This window comes from Puma concolor, chromosome E2 (genome assembly GCF_028749965.1).
Source record: "Puma concolor isolate L17-30 chromosome E2, mPumCon1.1.hap2, whole genome shotgun sequence".
Classification (NCBI taxonomy): domain Eukaryota; kingdom Metazoa; phylum Chordata; class Mammalia; order Carnivora; family Felidae; genus Puma; species Puma concolor.
In genome coordinates this window covers 23,535,877-23,558,620 of record NC_141681.1, presented here as the reverse complement: position 1 = coordinate 23,558,620, position 22,744 = coordinate 23,535,877, and the positions used below count along the sequence as shown (strand labels likewise).

Below are 22,744 nucleotides of genomic sequence, written 5' to 3'. Positions count from 1 at the left end.
ATATTCTCTAAGTAATTTTTAAAATATACTTTCAAAGGCTAAAATTACTTTACTGTGATAAAAAAAAAATGACATTGAAAGCCCTCTGTTTCCATTTTACATTTACTGTATTAACATTTAAAACCCTGGTAGTTATACATGAACATTAGAGAGCCTATTTTTAAAGAAGTATTTATGATTGAATAGGAAATGCTAGGAGGCAGAAATTCCAAATAACTCTACGACATTACTGCACTTAAAAAAATTGCCATTCATTTTGAACAATGGGTTGTTTTATGTGCGTGACACCCTATCTTCAAATGCCAAGAATTATAAATAGCATTTCTATAATAATACGGAGATTATAGAACAGTTTTCTCATACACTGTTTCATTGATTTTCAAATAATTTTTAGGAGAAAGAAATGTTCCCTCATGAAATTATGTTATTGTTCTTGAGTCTGTTCTGTGATTCCAACAATAAAACAGAGTCAAAATGGTGTTACTATGGACAGAAAAAGACAGGAGATCCTGAAGTCCCAATCACTTGGCCTTGCTCCTACCCCCTTCAGTGAATTCTGAGATGCTTCCAGTAAACCCTAGCACTCTGTGGAACCCAGTTTAAATGGCATTAACTATGTAACAAGCCTTTATTTATTTATTTATTTATTTATTTATTTATTTATTTATTTATTTATTTATTAAATATGGAACGCTTCACGAATTTGAGTGTCATCCTTGGGCAGGGGCCATGCTAATCTTCTCTGTATCGTTCCAATTTTAGAATATATGTTGCCGAATTGAGCAATGTAACAAGACTTTAAAGATCGGATGCATTGAATATAATACTAAGAGAGATTAAACAAATTTCTCAAGGTCAGAGGATATGTATATAATGGACATAGGATAAACCCACATATTCAGACACTATCTTTCATATCATTCCTAGTTCACCAAAGTTGGATATGAATATGTTTAGAGTCTACTGACCCATCCACTAGAAAGTCACTCATCTCTACAGTAAATCTGTGAAATCACTTTCTCCTCCTCCTTCCATATTTGCTACCCTAGAGAGCTGTGTACTTTCATTGAGCAAGTCTTTTCGTCCTTCATTTCCATTCTAAATAAGTTATCCCTGCAAGAAAGCATTTGCCTAATTCTCCTTTATATCATGTCTCTCTCTAAGGCAAAAGACAGAGAAGGTGACAACAAAACATTCATTAGTCATATTTTCTGTGCCAGTTTGAGAACTGGTTAAAAATCTCTACTGAAATGAAGCTCCCCTAACTAATTCTTTGGGGCCATTTGCACACAGATGCCATGGGTTCTTAGGCTTACAGGTTCCATGCTGCATGCAGGCAAGCTAGGTCTGTAGTTTCTCTTCTCTCTCATGGATAATTTTCTTCCCTAAAATTAACTATAAAGTAGCCTTGACTTATCAGGGGAAGCTGGTTTTCTTTAGAGAAGACTGAGTAGACAAAGAGCAAAGAAGACAAAGTAAAGAATACCTTTTTGCTTCATATGCAACTAATATCCTCTATTACATATTTTCCAATAATAACTTATACATTGATACTTTACAATCTTTGACACTTATAAATCTCCACATGGCATCTGCCATCTGCCTTCCATTGGTGACAATTTGAATGAGAAAGGGTAAATAGTTTAGACTCCTATTCAAGGTATCATCCTTATGATGACTTCACAAATGAAATCAAACAATTGTTGAAATATGTGCAGAAGTACCCTAACGTGAGCATTCTACCAGGAATTAATTTGCATTTTTCTTTACTGTTTTTAGCAAGACAGATTATCAGCAGTATCAAGTCAAAGGCAGGGACAGAATATGACCTTTAAAAATATCTTTCTTGTTCTTTCAAGAAATATGTAAATGGTCTTTTATTGTAGTTGTGTAACTATAATGTTAGCAAGCCTAATATTCCCAGAATATATGTAAAACTGGTTGAAAGAAATATCCCCTTTTCTGCAAAGAATATATTGAATAATAGCTTCATTTGTCTCACAAAGAGAAAACAAACCCAGGTGTTAGGAAAGAATTATTTGATGGGTATAGCAGGCAGTTTGTGGGTCCATATACTGTAGTCACATTCTCATTTCAGGTCATGCAACCCACTTATAACTACCAGCACCTGCAATTCCTTTCCTGAGTGGCTCTGGGAGCCTGTTCTATCATATGCATGGGAGAATGAATCATTACCCAGGAAAAGCCTTAACCTGTGGCTGACCAGAATTGGTAGACACATGGCTCCTTTGGTTCTTAAATTAGAAAATTCTGAAGCAAGACAATACTATTTATGAGAGTTCTGTAACAGAACTAAACTTTAGTTACCTAGAGGATGGCATGCTTGGTAACACATCAGGTGTTCGCTTCCTCCATTTTCTCTTTCATTTTCCTACACTCCTATCAACGTTTCTTGGGATTACTTTTAAATATACTAATTGCATTCAGGTCCTTTTTTGTTGTTGTTGTAGGGTCTCTTTCTGAGGCAATCTAAACTAAAACAGAGGTTAAAATGCTTCATAATCATTTTTAAAGCTTGTGGGTTCTTAATCGCCAGGGAAAAACAGGGAGCACTGGTAATTCTAGGTTGTATGAAGGAGGAGTCCTTGTTACTGAGGTCCAGAATGGACCCTCAGAAAGGGCTTTGTATTAATACCCTGATAGAGCAGTGGCTGGTAAGTAATGATGTCCATACATATATATGGCCCAGACATGTCAGGGAATGAAGTCCTATTGATTGGACTTAGAATGGGGAAATCAAATTGCTTGGAAAACAAGTGTGAACATTCTTTGCAGGACACTGGCAAGAAAGGTTCCAGAGGCTAAAGCAGGGGGTTCAACCCACTGCTATGAACTGGAACTTAAACTTTTAAAACACTGTTAGTCTAATGAGACAGCCCAGACCACATTGGCTTAAGGCAGATAGTAAGAGGGTAGGAAGCCCACCTAGTGGAGAGGCTTCTACCTGGGAAGACACTAATCTAACATTTTTTAATGTCATGGAATTGAAAGATTTTTCCTAGCTTTTGCTTTTAACACTAGACTTGCCAAACATCACATGTAAGCTCATATTCATCACACCAAGAGGACATGGTAGCTTGATCTATCTGAAGACACCTGAAGGGAGTTCATGTACCTCTGTATGCATGATGAAGAATGGGAAGGATAATAGAATTAGGACCTTCTCACTATTATAAGCACTCTGTGGATTGGGACTGGACATTCTTGATACGTACATAGGGCAAGTCTGGCTCTCATGAAAGACCTTCCATGCACTTTCCTGGCTCCAAATTCTAGAAGAACTCAACCAGTTATTGGTAATAAACATCTCTTTATTCCTTTGATAATTCCTCTGATAATAATGCCTATATCAAAATAATGTAGAGGAGTATCTATCGATCTATCTGAAGTTCCCCTCCTTATATTTACTTAAAATTTCTCATTTCCTGGTTAAACCCTATCTGAAATAGTTTCCAACTACTTATATCAAGTATTTATTGAGCATTTACTATGTGTCAGTCACTACTTGTGCATGAGAGGGATAGCAATGAAAGCGGACAAGGCCTCTCAATTGATAGAGCTTACATTTCAGTGGTATAAACATTATCAGATACTTACTATTATAGCTAGTTAAGACAAAAGATTTTTAAAAATGCATGAAATGACCAGTATTCAAGATAAATAAAACATCCTCTAGGTTTTTTTTATTGTCAATCCTTTTGATAAATAAGGTACATATAAATTATTTGGTTTAAATTAATATAATTTTAAGCTTAACTGAATATCAAATGCCTTATTAGGTTATACAGTCATGACCTAACTCCTGTCAAAGAACATGATGCCCTTAAGCTCTATACCCTAGCTAATAAGAACCAATTCCAGGCCCTAGAACAATTTCTCTTCTATGCCTCTGTACTTCACAATTACCATTCCTTCTGTTTAAATGACTTCCCTTCAACTACTGTCTTCCTGGAAAATTACTGTTCAATCATCAAGACCCCAAACAAAAATTACTTACTTGATTACTGCCCATATATATAGTTCTATTCTCTAGGCCCTCTGAGCACCTTCACATCCCTAATTCTGATGATACTGCTCAGGGCATATCTAAGCACTGCATATGCAATACTCATTTGCAGTTATGTATACGCTTTTTTTTTTTTTTTGAGACAGAAAGCACATGTGAGTGGGGGGAAAGGGCAAAGGAAGAGGGAGAGGAAGACAGAGAATCTTAAGCAGGCTCCCCACCCAGCACAGAGCCCAACATGGGTCTCCGTCTCACGACTTTGGGCTCAAGAGTTGGACACTTGACCAAGTGAGCCACCAAGGCTCATGTATAAGCTTTTGTTCATTTTTGGACTGTGAATTCTTTAGATCAGGACATCTCAAAGTTTAACGTGTAATTTAGAATTATAAGAGAAACGTGTTATAATACAGATTCTACTTCAGTGGGTGGGGTCTGTGACTCTAAATTTCTAACAAGCTGCCAGGTGACCTTAATGTCTGATACTACTCATGCCTGAACCATACTTTGAAGAGTGAAGCTTTAAATGTTACTTATTCTGTTTGGATTGTAACTTCCTGGCATGAAATTTGGCACTTTATAGGTACATCAGTGTTTACGTATAAATGGTTCGATTCACATGCTGTTATCCTTTCACATAACTCCAATACCAAATTGCAAAACTCCTTGGATGTCTTTATTTTCTCTGCAAGACTTGCTTGAATACTGTATGTACATGGGGCTTCCTATAATTAGAAATATATAAAATACGGTGGTGAAATTGCAGCTCAGCTTTGTAAGGTGACTGGTCAGAGCCGTAAATTAAAAGGTAAAATGTTTCTGACATATTTAACTTTTGAAGTACAGTAATATATTAAAGTAACACACTTCTATATCCAATGCCATAATTAAATTTTAACTCATAAAAAATAATCAACTCCCCACAGGAACAGAGCATTTTCAGTTAAAACGCTACTTATCATTTCTACAGCCTTACAATGTTGAATGTGCTGTTTGATCTTTTAACAATTTCATTTTAAAATATTCACAAAAGAGTGGTAATTAAATTACATGGGTGCCATGGTAACCACTGCATTAAATATGCTTAGACTCTGTGCCTTAGCATTTTGGTAGGGAAAAGGGTATTCTTATTCTGTGACAATTACAAACTATGGGTGTTTAGGTCAACCTCCGCCAGCCTTCCAGAAGAGGGTAGGCATATATAACTAAAGTTAGATCAAGAATAGTGGGCACTACTCAGGTATAAAGGAATCCTATAGCCAAGTAGAAAGTCTAATGGACTGAGAATCAAGTCTCAGGCTAGTCGAGGTTCTGTTATTGACTAGCTGTGTGTTCCTTACTTTGAGCTTACTTTGAGCTGCAGACTCCTCACATGTAAAATGAGAAGGTTGAATATGGAACCAGATGTTCTGGAATTCAACCTTGACTTTTCCAATTCTATGAGATCTTTATGATGTAATAAGCACTATATATTTTTACACACTTTATAGCATATAATTTCTGCATTAATGTCCCAGGGCTGATTAAAAAGTACTACAAACTGGGTGGCTAAAAACCATGGAAATGTTTCTCTCATAGTTGTGGAGATAAGAAGGCTAAAACTAAGATGCTGTCAGAGCAGTGATCCTTTGGAAGCCTCTAAAGGATGATGCATCCTTGCCTCTTTTAGCTCCTGGGAGCGCAACACTTTCCTTGGTTGTGGTAATGTAAGTTCAGTCTCTACTTGTCTTTACATGGCCCTCTTTCCTTTGTGTCTCTGTGTGCCCCTCTTCTTATAAGGACATCAACCATAATGGCCCACCCTATTCCATCATAACAAATTGTATCTAAAACAACTCTATTCCACATAAGGCAATTTTGAGGTACTGGAGTTAAGACTTCAACCTACTTTTAGAGGTACACAATTCAACCCATAAAAATTTCCTTTTGTGAAATCCAAATCATATTGTGTCTCTTTATTTTAAGCTATAATCTGGTTATAAACTGCAAAACAAAACCATGTATTTCTTTGTACACAGTCTTAGTCTCTAATGCATTGTATTGGGTAGGAGGATATATTCGGTGATCATACTGCAATACCATGACTTTAGCGCTATATTTTTAAGTAAGTATACTTCCTCGGAGAAGAGAATAACAGAATTGCTCAATGTTTTGGGAGGATAAAACAGATCTTTGCGATCCACTTCACAGTACTATTTTGGGCCATCTAGTCTCAAGACAGCTGAGATGTATAGTCCATGCAGTGTTGCCCAATCTCCACATAAAGCATCTGCTATATGGTCTCAACTTTTTGCTTTACTTTCTTATAATTGTGCAAGGCTGTCGGCCATGCCTAGAAGTAAACCAAAAGTAAGGCAACTAATGCTTTCCAACAACAGGAATTGTGAGTCAGTGGATAAATGTCTAAATGTCTATCTTCTGAAAAGACAACCAGAGCTAACAAACTCATAGATACACCATCCATTGTTTTTATTTTTCTTATTCTTTTTCCTTCCCCATCTTCCACTGCCATCTTCCTTACATGAGTTACCAGGACGACTTCCAAAATAAACCACCTACATCCAAAGGTCCATCTGCATACTCACAGTCTGCTTTAGGGCACTCCAAGTAAAGACAGAGGAGCAAGGAGGCAAAAGAGTGGCCTGGGCAAAGACCCTTAGTTGTGAAAGAGAAAAATGTTGAGGGACTAAAGCAGTTAGGTGTGGATACAGCAGAGGCAAAAGAAAGAAGGTAATGAAAGGCAGGGTTATGAAGGTGTATATCTACTGCATGAGGGAGTTTTCACTCTGCTTTCATTTAAGGAACAATCATATATATTTTTATGCAGATGAGAGCATGATATAATTTGCGCTTGACAAGAATCACTCTGAGCAGACATGGGAGGGGAGACCAGTTGGGATACTCTTGCAAGAGTTCAGTAGTGAGACAATGAGGGTCCAAATGAAAATAATGATAACAAAGCCGAGACTGGGCATATAGAAAAAGGTCATACAAAACTAGTTTTGATTATATCAAATTTAGTGACTGCATACTTGTAAAAGGTGAGGAGAAAGGAATAGGAGGGATTCCTAGGTTTCGTTTGAATAACTAGGCTGTGAGTAAATGAGGAAGGACATGTTTGAAGGAGATACATACAGCGTTGTCCAAATTAATATATAATATTTTAGTTTTTTTCTTAAACTTTAATGTGTATATAAACCACCTGAGGATCTTACTAAAATGTGGATTCTGATTCAGCAGTTGTAGACGAGGGCCTGCACTTCAAATAAGCCCCCAGGGATAAGAGATGCTACTGCTGGTACTCAGCACACTGGTTAGAACAGTAAACCAAACTGAAGAGAACAGGTATGAGCTAAAGACTCTGTCGGTAAGATTCTAACCCAGGTCTAGCTTGAGCATTTGAGCTTGAGCTTGAGCATTTGCCAAATGCCTCTTAATTTTGTTTCCTGGCAGCAACAACCTAATAGGTTTACTCTCCCATAAAACAGCTCCCAATCACTTTGCTAGCCCTTCTTCACTCATACCTTTTCAACAGCACATGTCTCTTCATTGTGCTGCCAATATTCCAATCACTTTTATCCCAGTAACCCTGTCCTAACCCTACCGACCTCTGATGATTCAGTGACATCAACTACTGCTCTTTTTTATTTATGCCAGTTTGGGTGCTTTCTATTCTTTCCCAATTTGGAGGACTTGCCACTACTTATGGTCTTTTATTTAAATTCTCAGGCTTTCCTACTCTTTCTATATTAGTGTGTTGGTATAAACTGGGTTCAGTAGATTTCCCACTACTTTACACATTGGCTTTTACTTCAACTTCCTCTGCCTCTCCTTGTTCATAGAGGAAATGTTTAATGTGTACAATTTCTCCCATTTAAGAGTAATTAAAATATATCTGCCTAATTTGCTAGAAAACTCAGGTCATAAAATCCTATGCTCATAATGCTTTCAAGAAGCGGAGTCAAAGGAAGCTTATAGAATCAAACCATTAATAAAAGGGAACAGACTTTCACATCTCTCCCTTCTATCTTTTGCTATATTCATTAAATAGGGACATGTACAATGAGATTCATTTCTCCTGAAGAGAAAAAAATATGAGCTTTTTCCAGTCTCATCTTAATATAATCCCCGGCTTTGGGTTCCTCTCTTCTGTATTTAAGAATATCATGGTACGTTCCTCAAAATTTGGTGCAGTGGTTCTCAAATGTGAGTAGTATATCTTACCCAGGGAATGTTTAAGAATGTATATGAGAATAGGGAGGAGGCAAGATGGCAGAACAGCATGGAAGGTTTTTGTGTGTCTCACGTCCATGAAATAAAGGCAGACCAACACTAAACCATCCTATACACCTAGAAAACTTATTGGAGGATTAACACAACCATCTGCACAACCTGAACCACAGAAATCAGCAGGTACACAGTGCAGAGAGCTGAACTTGGGGAGCAAGAAGCCACGAAAGGTGTAGGGAACTGCTTTTGCGGGCAGAGAGAGGATGAGACTGGGGAGGCGGGTAGAATATGGGAAAATCACACCCCCCCAAAAAAACAGCTGGAAATAAAGTGGAAAATTGGAAACAGCCACAGGGACTAAACTAAAAAGGGAGAAAGGAGAAAAGAGGGTTTAAATTCCATTAAGAATGTAAACAAGGGGAGCGCAAAGGCTGCAACTCCACAGCTTGATACCTGGCAGTGCTCTGGTGGGAAGGGCAAATCCCCAGGAACAGAGTGGGGTCCGGGAGGTTCTCAGGTCACACAAGGAAAAGTGGGTCCACTGTGGGAAGAACATTTAGCAGAGACTATTGAAGCCACCTGGTCCCAGGAGACCCCAGAAGGAGGCCACATTCCCTGGTGCTGGGGCAAGGTCATTAAGGGTGAAGCCTGGTGTCAGATGTGTGTTGTGATTTTCCATAATCCCTGAGATGCTGCTGCAACATTATCTTGTAAACATTTTCTGTGATGGGCTGGCACCTGGCTGCAGTATTGGGGCACCAGAAACAACAGGGTCCAGCGGGTGTACCTGGGTGCAGCCAATATTAGGCCATTGCTCATTTGGCCATTGCTTAGTGAGACCCTCCTGCAGAGGGGTGGAACGGGTCAAAGCTGCAGTCCTTTGGAAGTAAGGGGCCGGGGAAAACAGCTGCATCTGAGACAAAACTTGGGAGAGAGGTACTGCCTGGGGCCTGGTCACAGAGAGTAAAGAAGCAGGGAGTGGATGAGAGCTGAAGACAGAGGACAGGTGCGTGATTGCTGATCTGGGAGAACAGACTGGGTGGCTGGGTGGCGCCATTTTCACGGCTCCTGCGCATGCACATATGACCTACTAGCCCCACAACAATCCACCCCCGTAGGCTAGCAACACCATCTAGTGGAGAGCAGAACTGTTACAATGAGTGCCGCCCAACTGGGCCAACTTCGGTCTTCAAGAACACAAGTCTCACCACCCGCTTAATTTATGGACTATAAAGAGCTACATAGACTGACTTCTAGGGGAAAATGAAGCAATTTCAGTCCTACTTCAATTTGCTAGCAGGTTCATCTATTCAATTTTCTTTCTTTTGTTTTATTCTTTTTCCTTTTTCTATTTTACAATTCTTGTCTTTTTCTTGAATACAGAAAGAAAAAAATTCATTTTTATTAAAAATATCTTTAATTTTTATTACTATATTTTTTACCTTTGTGTAAATATTTTCAAATTCTACTTTACTTCCATCATTTTATTTTAGTCTACTTCAATGTACTCACCTTTCCAAATTTTCAATTTCCTTTTTTGTTCTTTTTTCTCTTTTTTGTTTCTTTTCTTTTTTTTGAATACAGAAAGAGAAGAACTTAATATTTACTTTCAATTTCTATTAAAATATTTTTATTTAATTTTTATTACTATATTTTTTGCTGTTATGTAAATTTTTTCAAATTCTATTTTACTTCCATCATTTTATTTTAGTCTACTACACTATATTCACTTTTTCAAATTTTCAAATGATTTTTTATCTTTTTTCTTTTTTAATCTTTTTTTTCTTTTTCATTTATTTTCTTTTTTCTTAAATACAGAAAACAAAAAAATTCATATTTATTTTTAATTTTTATTAAAATATTTTTCTTTAATTTTTTTCATACTATATTCTTTACTTTTGTGTATATTTTTTTCAAATTCTATTTTACCCCCATCATCTCATTTTAGTCTACTTCAGTGTATTCATTTTTTCAAAATCTCAAATGATTTTCCCCCTTCTTTTTTTTCCCTTTAATCTGTCACACCACTTTCAGTACCCAGACCAAAACACACCTAGGATCTATCATCATCTGTTCGATTTGTGTGTGTGTGTTTAATTTTTAATTTTAATATTTTTTTAATTTAATTTTTTTAATTTCAATTTTTCTACCACATTAATTCCTCTTCTCCCCTCAAAATGACAAAACAAAGAAATTCACCCCAAAAGAAAGAGCAAAAAGAAACGACAGCCAGGGATTTAACCAACACAGATACAAGCAAGGTGTCTGAACCAGAATTTAGAATCACGATAATAAGAATACTAGCTGGAGTCGAAAATAGATTAGAATCCCTTTCTGCAGAGATAAAAGAAGTAAAAAATATCCAGAATGAAATTAAAAATGCTATAACTGAGCTGCAATCACAGATGGATGCAGCAGCATCCATGGAGCATGAATGGAGCATCAGCGACATAGAGGACAAACTTATAGAGAATAACGAAGCAGAAAAAAATAGGGAGAATAAGGCAAAAGAGCATGATTTAAGAATTAGAGAAACCAGTGACTCATTAAAAAGGAATAAGATCACAATCATAGGGGTCCCAGAAGAGGAAGAGAGAAACAGGGATAGAAGGGTTATGTGAGCAAATCATAGTGGAAAACTTTCCTAACCTGGGAAAGACACAGACATCAAAATCCAGGAAGCACAGAGGACCCCCTTTAGATTCAACAAAAATGACCAAGGAGAGAATCATGAAAGCAGCAAGTGAAAAAAAGTCCCTAACATACAAGGGAAGACAGATCAGGTTTGCAGCAACCTATCCACAGAAACTTGGCAGGCCAGAAAGGAGTAGCAGGATACATGCAGTGCGCTGAATCAGAAAAATATGCAGCCAAGAATTCTTTATCCAGCAAGGCGGTCATTCAAAATAGAAGGAGAAATAAAAAGTTTCCCAGACAAACAAAAATTAAAGGAGTTTGTGCCCACTAAACTAGCCCTGCAAGAAATTTTAAGGGGGACTTTCTGAGGGGAGAAAAGATGAAATAAATATATATGTGTGTATATATATATATGCACCAAAAGCAACAAAAGATTAGAAAGGACCAGACAACATTACCAGAAACTCCAACTCTGCAAGCATCATAATGGCAATAAATTCATATCTTTCAGCACTCACTCTAACCATCAATGGACTCAATGCTCCAATCAAAAGACACAGGGTAACAGAATGGATAAGAAAACAAGATCCATCGATATGCTGTTTACAAGAGACCCACTTTAGACCTAAGGACACCTTTGGATTGAAAATAAGGGGATGGAGAACCATCTATTATGATAATGATCAAGAAAAGAAAGCCTGAGTGGCCATACTTATATCAGACAATCTAGACTTTAAAATAAAGACTGTATCAAGGGATGCAGAAGGACATTATATCATAATCAAAGGGTCTACAGACCAAGAAGACCTAACAATTGTAAACATTTATGCACCAAAGGTGGAAGTTACCCAAATATATAAATCAATTAATCACAAACATAAAGAAACTCATTGAGGGGCGCCTGGGTGGCGCAGTCGGTTAAGCGTCCGACTTCAGCCAGGTCACGATCTCGCGGTCCGTGAGTTCGAGCCCCGCGTCAGGCTCTGGGCTGATGGCTCGGAGCCTGGAGCCTGTTTCCCATTCTGTGTCTCCCTCTCTCTCTGCCCCTCCCCCGTTCATGCTCTGTCTCTCTCTGTCCCAAAAATAAATAAACGTTGAAAAAAAAAAAATTAAAAAAAAAAAAAAAAAAAAAGAAACTCATTGATAGTTGCACCTTAATAGTACGAGACTTCAACATCGCACTCACAGCAATGGACAGATCATCTAACCAAAAAATCAACAAGGAAACAATGGGTTTGAATGACACACTGGATCAGATGGATTTAACAGATATATTCAGAACATTTCACCCTAAAGCAGCAGAATATACATTCCTCTCCAGTGCACATGGAACGTTCTCCGGAATAGACCATATACTGGGACACAAATCAGCCCTAAGTAAGTACAAAAAAATCAGGATCATACCGTGCATATTTTCAGACCACAACACTATGAAACTTGAAATCAACCACAAGAAGAAATTTGGAAAATTAACAAATACTTGGAGACTGAAGAGCATCCTACTAAAGAACGAATGGGCTGACCAAGCAGTTAAAGAGGAAATTAAAAAGTATATGGAAGTCAATGAAAACGATAACACCACAACCCAAAACCTCTGGGATGCAGTAAAGGCGGTCATAAGAGGAAAGTATATAGTAATCCAGGCCTTCCTAAAGAAGGAAGATCTCAGATACACAACCTAACCTTACTCCTTAAGGAGCTGGAAAAAGAACAGCAAATAAAACCCCAAACCAGCAGAAGACAGGAAATAATAAAGATTAGAGCAGATATTAATACTATCAAAACGAAAAAAAAAAAAAAAAAAAACAGAACAGATCAACGAAACCAGAAGCTGGTTCTTTGAACGAATTAACAACATTGATAAACCACTAGCCAGTTTGATCAAGAAGAAAAAGGAAAGGACCCAAGTAAATAAAATCGAGAATGAAAGAGGAGAGATCACAACCAACACAATAGAAATAAAAACAATAATAAGAGAATATTATGAGCAATTATATGCCAATAAAATGGGTAATCTGGAAGAAATAGACAAATTCCTAGAAACATATACACTACCAAAACTGAAACAGGAAGATATAGAAAATTTGAACAGACCCATAACCAGTAAGGAAATTGAATTAGCAATAAAAAATGTGCCAAAAAACAAGAGTCCAGGGCCAGATGGCTTTCCAAGGGGAATTCTACCAAACATTTAAGGAAGAGTTAACACCTATTTTCTTGAAACTGTTTCAAAAAATATAAATGGAAGGAAAACTTTCAAACTCTTTCTATGAAGCCAGCATTACCTTGATTCCAAAACCAGACAGAAACCCCACTAAAAAGGAGAACTATAGACCAATTTCCCTGATGAATATGGATGCAAAAATCCTCAACAAGATATTAGCCAATCAGATCCAACAATACATTAAAAAAAATTATTCACCACGACCAAGTAGGATTTATTCCTGGGATGCAGGGCTGGTTTAATATCCGCAAAACAATTAACGTGATTCATCACATCAATAAAAGCAAGGACAAGAAACATATGATTCTCTCAAAAGATGCAGAGAAAGCATTTGACAAAATACAGCATCCTTTCTTGAAAAAACACCCTCAAGAAAGTAGGGATAAAAGGAGCATACCTCGAGAACATAAAAGCCATATATGAATGTCCCCACGCTAATACAATACTCAATGGGGAAAAACTTAGAGCTTTCCCCTTAAGGTCAGGAACAAGAGAGGGATGTCCACTCTCGCCACTGTTATGAAACATAGTATTGGAAGTCTGAGCCTCTGCAATCAGACAACACAAAGAAATAAAAGCATCCAAATTGGCCAGGAGGAGTTCAAACTTTCACTCTTCGCAGATGACATGATACTCTATATGGAAAACCCAAAAGATTCCACAAAAGCACTGCTAGAATTGATTCATGAATTCAGTAAAGTTGCAGGATATAAAATCAATGCACAGAAATCGGTTGCATTCCTATATACCAACAATGAAGTGACAGAAAGAGAAATCAGGGAATCAGTCCCATTTACAGTTGCACAAAAAACCATAAAATACCTAGGAATAAATCTAACCAAAGAGGTGAAAAATCTATACACTGAAAAGTATAGAAAGCTTATGAAAGAAATTGAAGAAGACACAATGGAATCTGTGTCCAGATTTCACCCTAAAAAATGGAAAAAGATTCCATGCTCCTGGATAGGAAGAACAAATATTGTTAAAATGTCAACTCTACCCAAAGCAATCTACATATTCAATGCAATCCCTACCAAAGTAACACCAGCATTTGTCACAGAGCTAGAACAAATAATCCTAAAATTTGTATGGAACCAGAAAAGACACCAAATAGCCAAAGCAATCTTGAAAAAGAAAACCAAAGCAGGAGGCATCACGATCCCAGACTTCAAGCTATGCTACAAAGCTGTAATCATCAAGACAGTATGGTACTGGCACAAGAACAGACACTAAGATCAATGGAACAGAATAGAGAACCCAGAAATAGACCCACAAACGTATGGCCAACTCATCTTTGACAAAGCAGGAAAGAATATCCAATGGAATAAAGATAGTCTCTTTAGCAAGTGGTGCTGGGAAAACTGGACAGCGACATGCAGAAGAATGAACCTGGACCACTTTCTTACATCATACACAAAAACAACTCAAAATGGATGAAAGACCTCAATGTAAGACAGGAAGTCATCAAAATCCTCGAGGAGAAAGCAGGCAAAAAACCTCTTTGATCTTGGCCGCAGCAACTTCTTACTCAACGCATCTCCACAGGCAAGGGAAACAAAGGCAAAAATGAACTACTGGGACCTCATCAAAATAAAAAGCTTCTTCACAGCGAAGGAAACAATCAGCAAAACTAAAAGGCAACCGACGGAATGGGAGAAGATATTTGCAAATGACATGTCAGATAAAGGGTTAGCATCCAAAATCTATAAAGAACTTATCAAACTCAATACCCAAAAAAACAAATAATCCAGTGAAGAAATGGGCAAAAGACATGAATAGACACTTCTCCAAGAAAGACATCCAGATGGCCAACCGATACGAAAAAAGGTGCAACAGCACTCATCATCAGGGAAATACAAATCAAAACCACAATGAGATATCACCTTACACCTGTCAGAATGGCTAACATTAACAACTCAGGCAACAACAGATGTTGGTGAGGATGCAGAGAAAGAGGATCCCTTTTGCATTGCTAGTGAGAATGGAAGCTGGTGCAGCCACTCTGGAAAACAGTATGGAGGTTCCTCAAAAAAACTAAAAATAGAACTACCCTACGACCCAGCAATTGCACTACTAGGCATTTATCCAAGGGATACAGGTGTGCTGTTTTGAAGGGACACATGCACCCCCATGTTTATAGCAGCACTATCAACAATAGCCAAAGTATGGAAAGAGCCCAAATGTCCATCGATGGATGAAAGGATAAAGAAGATGTGGTATATATATATATACAATGGAGTATTACTCGGCAATCAAAAAGAATGAAATCTTGCCATTTGCAACTACGTGGATGGAACTGGAGGGTATTATGCTAAGTGAAATTAGTCAAAGAAGGACAAAAATCATATGACTTCACTCATATGAGGACTTTAAGAGACAAAACAGATGAACATAAGGGAAGGGAAACAAAAATAATAAAAAACAGGGAGGGGGACAAAACAGAAGAGACTCATAAATATGGAGAACAAACTGAGGGTTACTGGAGGGTTTATGGGAGGCGGGATTGGCTCAATGGGTAAGGGGCATTAAGGAATCTACTCCCGAAATCATTGTTTCACTACATGCTAACTAATTTGGATGTAAATTTTAAAAAATAAAAAATAAAATTAAAAAAACAAAAGAGTGTATGTGAGAAAGGTTTAATTTGCCACAAAGATTGGCATGGATAATGCCACTGACATTTGAAGGGCAAGTTCAGAGATGTGAAATCTTATGCAATGTATGTAGTGGTCTCCTCCATAATACCATTTATTCCCTATCAAGAAATATAGCTAGAATATGACAGCATTATATATAAATTTGTATTATGTGACTTTAAAGGGGGAGAAAGAGCTGTCAATAAATTATTTACTTAGGGAAATAATATAAAATGATGAACATAACCACTCAAATAAAAATAAATGAAAAGAAATCCAAGCAGGAAGACAAAGGAATTGCATATTGTGTTACTACCATATTAGTTGGAAAGAGAAAATGTCAGCCATAGTTTTTAGGATACATCTTGAATTATGTGAACTATGCATCGTGGGAATTGTTAAGATCACATCTCTTACCTCTCTTATGTTTACTTTTATAATAGTCTGCATTAAGAGGAATGGTATCTCCCCTATCAGATCCATAAAGTCTGTTTTACTTTAGACATTTGATGTACAATGTTATATACTACAGAAAGGAGGCAGAGAATTAAAACGAGTTCCTTGAACACTAAAATAGCCAGAGCTGTCTGCTATTTGGATAACTTAATTGGTGATGTCGTAAATCTTTAAAAGTCAAGAATGTCTGAGAAAATGTATTCCTGAATCATAACTCCCAAGAAGCAGGTATCAAAAACCTCCCTGTTTGATTCTACTGCTCAAGGCTCTCATGGTTTAATACAGTTTGTGAATTATTAAGGTTTATCAGTGGGACTGAATTAGGCGGGGACTAAAGATAGTAGGTACATATCTTATTTTGAAATTAAGGTAGAAGATATACTTTAAGTATCAGAAAGTCAATTAAACAGAATCTATGATTCTGCAAGTCAAACAGGTTCTCTCTTCTCTGTATTGACCTAAGGTGTCACAGCTTTAATGAGGACAGTTTTAGCAAAAGCAATCAAGTCCATTACATCTTCTCAACAATCTTTATATAACTTACTATAGAATGTATGCGGGGGTGGAGGCATGAGGGGAAAGTTGCAAAGGGAGGGGTAATTATAAGAGAACAAACACTGGATGTCGAGTAAGGTAGACTTTATTTGAAAATCCAGCTCACCTACTTTTAAGCTATATGATTATGCAATTTACTATTTGTCAAAATATATTTCCTTAGTGCCAACATGAAGAGAATAATGCTTTATCTGATAAATCACAAGGCTTGTTAAGGATATTTAAATCAGGCAAGCTGGGTGAAAGAAGCAAAAAGTTCACCTTCTGCATAGTAGGCACTCACTATAATCATTGCTTCTAAATAACATGCTGAACTTTAAAATTATTTAGAAAGACTGAGTTTTGCCTTGCAATGAATGCTGTAACACATTGGAATTTTCTGTCTGATTTTTATTAAATTTAGGAGCAGTTAATTATAGTAAGAAGGCTAAAGGTCTTTGGGGCATACCACATTGTCTTTGTGTGGTCTACAAGCAACTGTAATACACAGTGGCAACCAAATGTATTTCTTATAGTGGAATGAAGACTGTCATGCTGAGTGGATTTCAGTGAAATGTGGTTCTTAAATTTTTTTTTAACGTTTATTTATTTTTGAGACAGAGAGAGACAGAGCATGAATGGGGGAGGGTCAGAGAGAGAGGGAGACACAGAATCCGAAACAGGCTCCAGGCTCTGAGCAGTCAGCACAGAGCCTGACGCGGGGCTTAAACTCACGGACCGCGAGATCACGACATGAGCCGAAGTCCGACACTTAACCGACTGAGCCACCTAGGCGCCCCTGAAATGTGGTTCTTGAGCAGAGGCCTTGGCAATATCTGACTGTGCTAGTTCAAACATAAAAGTCAGGAGACTAGCTTGGAATATTAGATCTAGGTGTGGGATCAGGATGTCCTGTTTAGACATGTATTTGCTGGGCTGTCTCTTCCATCCTCTCCTTCTTCCACTAACAATTACAGATAAATAAATAACCAGGATTATACAAAGCTTAGGGACTTGTTCCCCAACCAGTCCCTGATTCCCCTCAGATGACACCAATAATGGGGCATCCATGTATATTTCTAGGATTGGTAGTTTTTACTACTTTTCCTCCCAAATCTAAACTTTTAGTTTCTCCTTCTGATTAAACCCAAAGAAATTAGACCATTCAGCACAAAGTAAAGTCCTAACTGCAAAAAGCAGGGGCTTTGAAAACCACATAGTAAGCATGTAACACCTACAGCTTTATCATTTATAATAGATAAACAGAATCGCTTTTTTTGTAGTATTTGACTGTTTATAAATAATCTTATGTTTTATTCTCTGTGAAGAAATTTGGACTCATAATTATTTCTATTTTATAAACTAGGAAACTAGGGCTCCCAACAGTTAAGTGAACGTGTCAATATCCTTAAATGTTCCTATGACCCTTCTGATTTCAAGGTCCTAACACATACTTTTTCCTCTACCTGCAATTTGCCTTTTCTCTGTTCTCCTACAAATGTTTCTCTTTGCATAGTTACTCTCTTCTTAGACTTCAGATTAATATTTAAACATCACAGCCTCAGAAAGCCATCATTTCCTAAATACCCCTACAAATTCCCATGTTCCATTTTTATACATTCATATAATACAACACCTTCAACATATAATTATGCCATATTACATCATTATTCGAATATATATTCTCCTTTCAATTATAAGCTCCATGAGTGAAAATTCTGTCCTCTTATCTCTTATAGTCCAGGGCCCAAATTAGTGTTCAGACCATAAAAGATGCTCAAAAAGTATCTGCTGCCTAAACAAGGTGACTTAAATTCATATATACTAGTCTTCTTGATCTATAGTTGAATTAATAGAATTTGATCATTTTTTCCATTTATATCCTAAAAGAATCATAATGCTAGAGTACGCTAGGGTCAATTTTTTACCTGGCCATCATTTAAAAAATTAATACAACCTATAATTTAGAAAACATTTCCTTATACAGAACCTCATTTTAAAACTCTCTAAAACACCAAGAAGCAACTACTACTATTTTTTTTTTAATGAGGAAACTGAACTTTAGAACTTCAAAATACTTTGTGTGTGTGTGTGTGTGTGTGAGAGAGAGAGAGAGAGAGAGACAGACAGACAGACAGACAGATACACACACACACACACACACACACACACACACACACGCAGATATTTCTTCCTAAATTAGAAGGTCACAAAGCTGACAAACAAAATCTTCATTTCCTTCATATATGGTTCCAGCTTCTCTTTTATGAGTTATTAAGATTTAACTGAATATGAGTTGTTATCATGGTAAAATAATGTTTTAACAAGTTTCTATTTGAAAATGGGTAAGAGATTAATCTGCTTTGCTCCAGGGGCCAGGAATAGCTAGAAAAGTTCACCAACCAGTTGGGGCAGAATATTCTAGTTGTTTCTTGATTCTCATTCTTTGCTATTTTCTCAAAATAAAACCACCATGTTAGCTGGTCACATGAACACCCAAAACGAAGGTTATATTTTTGTTATAGCTTATATGTGGTGATGTAAATAAGTAATGACAGATGGAATATAAGAGGAATGTGTGAGCTACAGAAAGCGTCTTTAGTGAGTGTCCATTCTTCTCCTCTTTCCAATTCTGGTAGCTGACGCCTGAAGGGCTGTATTAAAGCAAAGGGTAGGAAGGCATATGGTGAAGATAGCATGACTGCAAGTAAGAAGAAATCTAGGACTTTGACATTAATGAATACATCTTGTTTTTTTAAGTATAGAGAGAGTGTGCATCAGCACATGAGCAGGGGAGGGGCAGAAAGAGAAAGAGAGAGAGAGAGAGAGAGAGAGAGAGAGAGAGAAAACCAAGCACTGACAGTGTAGAGCTGGACATGGGGCTTGAACCCATAAACTGTGAGATCATGACTTAAATCGAAATCTGGAGTCAAACACTTACTTAACTGAGCCACCCAGGTGCCCCTTAATGACTGCATCATACTGGTCCTAGATTCTTTAAGTTCCTTCTGCGTTTCAAACCAAAAATTTTTTAAATAAGGTAATAAACTTTAATATTTTATCCTTTTTAAACTTAAAGCTGAATCTAAATCTAATAGACTAGTTAATTGTGAAATAGAGACCAGAGTATTCTCCAAAAAAATAAATGAATAAAACAAGTGTAAGGAAAGACTTATGGGTGGGAACTATGTAGTCATATCAGAAAACAATGATTCATTTTTCTACAATTTATGGCATTGTGGAGCCTAGCTGGGGATGAGGTTACAAAGGTATGTTTGGGTCCGTAAGTTCCTTTCAATCCATGCTAAGGAGTTTAGACCTGAAAAAGAACTCTCTGTCATAAATAGAGTCTAACCGGCAATTAGAATTAGAGTTCTGTCTGGTATAATGGTGGAGGATTTCAGTTAGGTTGCAGAAATATTCTTCTGATCATGACATAAGGCTCTCATATCATTCAGCCCAAAGGAGGATGTCTTTATTCTTTCTTGAAGTGCAGGCATCCTGCAACTGTGATTGCCTGCTAGAAGCTGACATGAGAGTTAATTGTTATTTATATTTGATAGCAGCCCCAAAATCAATCTGATACCACTGCCTCTGCTCTTGAGTGGCTACAGAGAATGTGGCACACAGGCAAAGTCTAATTTAAGAAAGGCACCTGTCAGAATATCGAGCACCTTGCCCTAAGGATATCATCAACCCTAGAGATTTAGTCTCCTGATGTAATATGTCTAACTTGTCTCATTCACTGACTATGTTGACATGTAATGCATGGCAGAAGACGAGAAAGCAAAGGAAGTTGCAGAAATTTTTATGACTTATTGACAGTATATTCAGTGCTGTACAAAATCAGGAAGAAAGGTCTTTTCAACTGGGACTGAGAACTGTGAACAATCATGAAAAGAAAGAATATGTTTGCACCATTGTGCTCTTCTTGACACTGATTATCCAAAGATGTACATAAAATTTCCTTCCTGGGAAAAGAAATACTCTCTAGGGAACTTCACATAAGGGGAGAATGGCCCTTATATGACAGAAACATGCCATGCTGCTTCATTGTCGTGATGAAACGTCTTCCTTTTCCTCATTGTCCTTGTATCTGAGAGCAAAACATACGTAGCAAGTAGCTGAAGGTGGCTCTAAGATGCTACAGATGGTGGTAATGTATTAACATAGGGAATATCAAGGTAAAAAAAAAAGGTAAAAAAATATTCCTAGAGAAGAGAATGTTCCTTTAAGGATATATGTGGCTCTAACTGATCACATTTTTGTTGCAGTTCCAATTAGTATACTGGAGTTTCTCTTGTTCTTGGACTACTTATCTCCCTGATTAAGAATTTCCTTTCACTGCTCGGTAATCACTTACAGGCTCCTATGAAAGGCAAGAGAGGGTAAAGTTAATCATGGTTCAGCTTCTTTCTTTTTTTTTTTTTTTTTTTTTAAATTTTTTTTTTCAACTTTTATTTCTTTTTTGGGGGACAGAGAGAGACAGAGCATGAATGGGGGAGGGGCAGAGAGAGAGGGAGACACAGAATCGGAAACAGGCTCCAGGCTCTGAGCCATCAGCCCAGAGCCTGACGCGGGGCTCAAACTCACGGACCGCAAGATCATGACCTGGCTGAAGTCGGACGCTTAACCGACTGCGCCACCCAGTCGCCCCTCAGCTTCTTTCTATGTCACAGAATCTCTGATTCTTTCATACTAAGTTAACTCAAGGAATCCTTAATGACTCTTCCTGATCTATGACCTTGAATTGTCCCTGTTTGCTAGCTTATTTATTTATTTATTTATTTGGCCCTGTTTTAATATGGCTGTTGAACACAAGCCTGACCTTCTTTTAAATTGGTTTATGATCTTGAGCTTTCCCAACCTTAGTAATAAACGTGAATTCAGTGACTCCAATTTCAATTGTCCCATTTTCAATTCAGTAGCATTGCCTCACAAATCCCATGCCCAAGCATTATTCTAAGCATGCTTAGCAGTGGTAACTTCTGGAATTTCTGGCTGTTGTTAACTTTTAAAAGTTTACCAGATACTCCCAAAGTAGGAATTAGCCATTATTACTACATCACAGTGCCAGGTGACAAGTGTGTGGTCTTTTTACAAGTCCTACAGCATTACATAAAAATCTAGACAGCATCACTAAGAGCAGGTAATAATAGGGTCATTACAGCAACAGAGGATTGAGAGAAACTAAGAACTAAAGCTAGAGACATAAAATTCCCACAGAAATAAGGAAGAATCAGAAAACAGAAACTCTAGAAATAGCTGAAGATGAGTTGAGAAAAAAAAAAAAAACAGTAAATCGTAGAAGCTGTTAGATTAGAAAGCAATGTAGTTTGTCAAAAGCCAAGTGAACTACAAAAAAAAAAGATAAACAGAAAAGCACTGACAGCAATACGACCTTAAAAACAGTCAAGTTGTCCCTTTGCCCACACACTCTTATATAGATGCTAGTTGGCTACAGCCAATGGCAGAATTTGCAGGTGGACACAGTTAAACTCTATAACGGAGGTGGTAAGTTCATTAATGATATTACATAGGCCAAAATGGCCCTAAAGCTAAAGTCAAGTTCAGATAAGGCTTTCAGATTTCCCTATAATGAGATTCTTTATTCACAAGTGCTGAGTACTAGCACTGTTCTGGACATGGAATCATCAGTTATGAAAAAAAAAACCTACAATGTAGGAGTTAAGAGTCTCATGGGAGAGAACTTATTATTAGCAAGAGATTTATGTAATCCTGTTTTTCACTTAGGAACACTCAGAAATTATATGGGATGGATTTGTGATACATTTGAGTGGAGAAGGCAGAATTAAGGATGTCAGATGTGTTTGTGGGTTGGAGGGGGAGGGACAGAGAGAGATTGAGAGAGATACTGATTTGAAAACCATTAAGGGTGTAAACTGACAAGAAGGAGGGACAAAGAGTTATATCACATTTTTGGGTAACTAAAAATGGCTGAAAATATTACCAGAAACAAGGGGCAAAGGAAGAGATGGGAGG

The 22,744-nt window shown here is 37.3% G+C and overlaps 1 non-coding gene across 1 annotated transcript; it reads right to left on the bottom strand.

The window, feature by feature from the left end:
* Positions 1–679: 679 nt before the first annotated feature.
* On the bottom strand, positions 680–786 carry LOC112857600 (U6 spliceosomal RNA). Its single transcript, XR_003223330.2, has one exon. It is a non-coding gene; the product is annotated as a U6 spliceosomal RNA (small nuclear RNA).
* Positions 787–22,744: the final 21,958 nt, after the last annotated feature.